Source organism: Ischnura elegans, chromosome 3 (assembly GCF_921293095.1).
Source record: "Ischnura elegans chromosome 3, ioIscEleg1.1, whole genome shotgun sequence".
In the NCBI taxonomy this organism is placed as follows: Eukaryota; Metazoa; Arthropoda; class Insecta; order Odonata; family Coenagrionidae; genus Ischnura; species Ischnura elegans.
In genome coordinates, this window is record NC_060248.1 from 67,033,595 (window position 1) to 67,039,815 (window position 6,221).

Below are 6,221 nucleotides of genomic sequence, written 5' to 3' on the forward strand. Positions count from 1 at the left end.
TTTTCAGTCGTTTGCCCAAAAGCTTCTACCGTGTTGTTGAAATTCGCTCAAATATTGACGCGAATATTATAAACGAGGATCTTCAAAAAGGCCCCTAAATGTGTTGCCACCCACCGAGCGTTGAAATGGGTTTACAAGAGTCGCCACTCGTGTCCCTGACAGACAAATTGATCAAAGTTTCACGGGGAAATAAGGTATATTAGCCGAAATTTATGCACATGTTGATGTGATTTATCAAAGTCATTACTTTTCAATACTATTCCTCGCAATGGCAAACAATATTCTGCAAAATATTGGAAAAAAGTGGATCGCGTTGCACCCATCATCGCGCCGGGGACATTTTTGAAAACAGATCAAAACACGACCAAAGTGGCAACAGGAATCAGCTTTTTATGCGATGGAATCGGGCCTCGTCTAATTAGTATCTTTAATATTGACTTGAGAGAATCATGAAAATTATCGTATGCGCATTCCAAAGCGCTGCTATTACCTAATTGTACCGTTTCCCCGTTGAAATGTGTATTCCTCATTTAAAAACACCGTTCTATTTGCCTGTTTCTTCACTACTGCAAATGTTACCGCTGAAATTAAATAAGGATTTCACTTTCGTTGCGAAAATTAAGCTTCACTGGGAGACTAAATTTTAATTTTATCTGATGCTTAATGTTTCTTCAATTTTTCTCGTCATTGCGATGAGTGTTCATAGGTTGCCATCGAGTCAGGGAGCTCAAAATGGATTTTTTAAAATTTTAAAACTGATGGAGTACAGCTAGAAATGGCTAAAATATGCATATATTTTTTACTTATGCATGAGTTAAGAGGATTATGTTTAACTTAAAGCATTAGTTCTGTCTTTCTGGACGAGACAAATTGAATACTGCCTTATTTCGCTTGCAAATGACGAATAATCTTTGAAGCTGTGTTAAAAATTACTTGTTTTTCACCATTGATATTCTTTTCACTGAATAATTCTGATTTGGTTACGCCATTAGTTGATGGAATAGGATTAGAATTTTACTTTTCTATTTCTGCCGTTTTTTAATGGAAAAATTAAGCTTGCCTGTTTGGGTAATTGACGGAAAATTTGTCTAAGAATCATCCGCGAGTAGGATTAGAATTATTTACTTTTTTATTTCCGGCTTTTTTCGATGGAAAAAATGAGCATGCCTTTTTGGGAATCGGAGGAAATTTTGCCATCGAATCATTCGCGATTGAAAGAGAATTTAACGATAGATTATGTCCCGAGCATTCATATGGGATAATGTTGAAAATATTCGAAAGGATATCCAATTCGATTCGATTGAAATTCAGAATTCACGATTCGCGCTGAGAGAATGTAATCCTTCTTGTCTCTGGGCCAGAATTCCACATTATCCACCAGACTTCCCATCGCAGAATTAATTTACCCCATGAAATGTGAAATCAAACGTTGAGATTTCGCTTCCTAATTTTCCCTCGTCGTTAATTTGCAGAGGTGCCGTTCATTTCATATATCTCGTTCTGTTACGGGTTCCCAGTCGGAGTCTGGCGCTCCAACCCCCCCGAGTTAAAGGAATAAAAGCCCTAACGAGGAAAATGTTAATCGAAGTCTGCTGCGTTTCGAGATTGCCTCTGCCCTGCCCCATTTCCGTGGCCCACATTAAGGGGGTTTTGGGGTTAGTTAGCAGCGCCGACGCCTCCGTAGTAGTAGGGTGCAGACTCATTCGGGATGACTTCTTGTTTACGGGCAGGGAGGTTTTTGGCGGTGGTTTCGGTGGCCGAGGCGTTGTCGCCGGAATGAGTAACCTTGTGACCCCCCTGGGGAGGGATGCTGGCCGGGAACGTAGCGAGCCCCGGCCCATTCCGACGCTGCCCTGCCTTCCTGTGGGGAGGGTTAGCGTCAAGCCCTTCATTCTTGGCCTTCTACAGCCTTCCCCACCCCGTGCCATACTCCCGTTTTCCACCTCCGCTCCGGAACTCATTCCCTTCATTAACTCCTCTCTCTCATTCTCTCTCTCCTTTCTCTACCATCCCCTGCCATCCGCCCCATGATCTCCTGGATGCCTTCTTTTTTTTTCGTGTGCGCATGCGCGAAAACCTTTCCTTTTTCGACCCTCTTCCTTTCTCCCCACCCTGTGCCTAACAACATTTCTCTCATTTCCTTCTATCACCGCTTTCCTCATCTCCCTCCATTTTTCTCGCTTGTTCAACTCCTCCCCGTTTTGTCAGCTTCCTGCCTTTCGCCCAAACTGCTGTTTGCACCGAAATAATTCGTAACTCTTACATGTCGCAGAGTAGGAATGAGTACCGCACTTCACCTAACTATGTCAACCTGTACCTGCAAGAGCTGGCAACATTTAGACTAAGCCCTACAGGAATACAACTTTTCTTTCGTATTTTTCCATTGATAATTTTAGCTACGGCAGTAGAAAATGGCCAATTCGTCTTCTTTCTCCTTCCTCATTCGTCTCTACTTTTTGATTCCTCATTTTTTTTTCTCGAAAGACTGTGTTTTCATTTATTATATTTGAAAGTCAAGCGTGTCGGTATTAGCTGAGTATTCACCAGCCCTCATGCTTATTTAACCATTTAACCAGCCCTCTTGCTCTTGAATCGACCGAGAAATTCGATTTATCTGGGGAAACCGTGGTGACGCCCTAATAATCCCAGCCATATGATCAAATGATATGTTATTCTAATGTAGTTATAATCAATGCGACGCGATGATTGCGTGAGCATTTAGGCGACGAGGTAAAATCACCCTTGGTATTTTTAAAATGCATTGGTATCCAAGATAATAAAAAGGTACCCAAGGTAATTTTGAAAATACGTAAGATATAAGGCTGCGCAATTAAATTAGCAGTTAAACAGGGAAGAAAAGCACCGGGTGCGAGTTAGTGCTGTAAATCAGTGAAATGATTCGCATCTGCCGTATTTCATATTTAAATGGCTAAGAATTATCGTTGACTTAACTTCGCTAAACTTTTATGTATTTCATTTTTGTTTATTTCTTTTGAAGAATTTTTTTCAGGAAAGACCCACTTCGCTTAACATGCGTGTGTTGTCGTTTACATAGCTGTTAGCAGCTCTGCGAAAATGATGAGGTAGCATCTTATTTTCCTCGTTTCATCTAGTTACACGGTGCGCTACCGTTCTGCGGATGGCACGGGATCGATAAATTACCTTTTGATGCAATGGAATGCAGTATCTCTCTTTAGCGTGAAGGGTTTCGTTTCCTAATTAAGGCGTCCGAGAAAATGTGCTCACGCGAGGGTAAAATATTTCGTATGCGATGTGTGTATTTAATGAGAAGATTTTTTGACAATGGAATAATTTTACGCCTGAATAATTCAAATGAGGAATTTTGAGCTAGCTTGCCCTAATTTCTGATGTGTTTCAGCTTCGCTATAATTTCAATGAATTATTTTTTATAATGCGTCATAGTTAATGTGGGAAGTAGTTAAATTTCGATCTTGTACAGATTTTAACCGTAGGACCATTAAAAATACATTTGCCAAGAGTGCAATGCAAAAGTCAATGTACTGTTAATTCATAAAATAATACAACGATTCCGTACCGTGACTCAAGTGTTAGAGAAGGTACATTGTATTAAGGAGAATATTGTGAGAGGTTTTGGTCATTTTAACTTACTTACGCGCTTATAATGTGTATTCAATTTTGGAGTATTCTATTTTCTATGTCAGTAAATTTCACGAGGGAAAAACTCAAGTTTAATTACGTGAGAGAGTTATGTGGAGCAGGAGATGTGATGGACCCTCTATTTCTTTGTCCGGATATAAAATAGTCAATATATCTCACCTTGTTCCGTATTATTTTCTATAATTTAGCGGTCGTTAGCCCCTGTGTCATCTCCTGGTTTGTATTTCCTCTCTGATCTTTTTTCTTCTCTGTCCAGTGTTCTTTTTTTGCTGCACCGCAAACCACTACCTGCCCCTCCCTAGTCTTTCTTTCCTTCCCCGTCATTGGTGTCATTGGCTCCCAAGGGTCCGTCTCCATCGCCTCTCCCTACGGAACCTTTTCAATTTGTAACAGTTTCGCTGATAATTGTCACCGATTCATTATCATTCCCCTACGGGCCTTTTGCATTTTATTTACTCTCTTTAATGGAGCAAAGCAATTTCCCGTGGACCCTGCGTATTTTCATAGCGCTGTCGAACTAATAGGTATAACAGTTCCATCTTTCAACATGGTATTGATTTCCACTTTACAAAGAGAATCAAATTTGTAGGTGTATTTGTTTTTCATTTTCATCTATTCATCATTTATTGATCGAATGGTAAGAACTCCGCTGTTTCTCTAAGAAAGGTGAAAGACTCGTGGAATTTTATTTATAAATATTTTATCATAACATGATTTTATGCTAAATGTACATAGTTTGGCCATGAATTCAGAAGTTAAATTTTAGCTTATCTTTATTCTTGAAATTTTGTAATTCTATTAGCTGTAGTTAAGGAATATATTTGTTAAAGAAGTATATTTCTTATATGGATACTAGTTTCTTGTGATATTTATAACTGAATTCCTTTATTACGTTAAATCTCGCAGATATGCTGACTGTGCCTCGGTGAAAGCATATCATATTAGGTGGATTGATGGTAAAACTATACATTTTCGAGGAAGAATTATGAAAATCATTTCCATTCTACCAGTGTAAACATGCCTATCTTTTTGAAGATGAATGAAGACAAATGATCTCTTACCGTGTGTTATTTTGTGATTGAAGGGCAGACGGCTGTTTTTCTACCCGCTTCCTTTTCCGTCCATAAGTGACTAAGGACATGAATAATCAATCCATAGGAACCGAGTCTTGATTTTCTCAGGGTTTAATGTTGTTTGCCACTAACCTCATTTTAATAGTTGTAATATTTTTTCTGACGTTTTTTTTGACATCGTCATGAGATTTTTCTGGAGGTGAAAAATGGAGAAATTATGCATGCACCCACACACATTCTAAATTTTTCGATTGACGATTGCTGAATGTGCTGTGCATTATCCTCAACGACCTTTTTTTGCGTCTAGCTCAATTGTATTTATTACCATTTTAATGAAGTATTCTCATATATTCGGAGTCACTGCCGTAGTATTCTTCCAATTAAGCAGAGAAGGCCTTTGCGTGAAAATATATTTTATTAGATGGTAATGCATGAAACTTTCAGAGGTGCAAATTAATTAACTATAAAGTTATGCGACTCGTATTTATTTTATGTGATAAGAGTTTTCCTCTCACCATTAAATTGGACAATTTGAAGTCGATGCGAATGTTTTTTATCGCCACACGTCACGGGAAAAATTTCACTAATAGTCCAGTTCGCTTCAATTGTTTCGTATCGCTGTGATAGAAATGGATCTTTGGGGAACATCGGAGAGAAGGAGGAAGAAAAAATGAACGGAGAACTCACGATGGAGACAAAAGAGAAGTAAGCGTAGCGTCTGAGAGGAATTGTTTAACTGCGACGAAGATAAATCATTTTTGTGCTCGGCGCCTGGAGCACTTGCTGCCGTCTGACTTCACAATAATACCCTCTGTTTTTCTCTCTCTCTGTACCACGCTACCAATGACCCTTCCTCTGGCCCTCGCCTCCGATTCCACCACGGTCCGTTCCATTCACCCGCGGTCAACACTTCGACGTATTTCGAGCCTCAGACCTTACTTTACTTCTGCCTACGATTTATTTTCCTTCCTTTTATGATGCTCTAAAATCACCATCTTGCTCTCTTTCCCGTCGAGTTGGAGATCCCGCATCTGAGCTTATACCAGCCAGCCTCTCATAATTCTTGACCCCGAGATATGCGAGAGGCGTAAGACATTATTTTTCCCTCTCGTGAGTCTTTTATGATTCCTGGAAATGGTGATCCTGCTCATCTTCCTTCGCTGTCAACCTCGTAGTCTTCAGTTATTTTTCGTGGTGGTTGTCGAATTTTGATTGGGTTGGTGAGGGAAATAAACTATTTTCTTTCCGATCATCGCTTCAGTTTTTCATTTGTTAGCCATTGTAAATCAAGTCAATGAACTGGTATTATTCGGCGTACTGGGAGAGTACGTATTAAGAGATTTTCAAGAGGCTTAAATACCTTGCGGAGATAATATCGCTAACATGATTATCATTATTATTACCAGTTATGAAGTGAAGTACTAACTTTTTAAGGAGTTTTGACCCATTACTTTCTCAGGTTTACGTGGAATTACATCCATATTAGATTGTAATAGCGCGAAAAAAGTA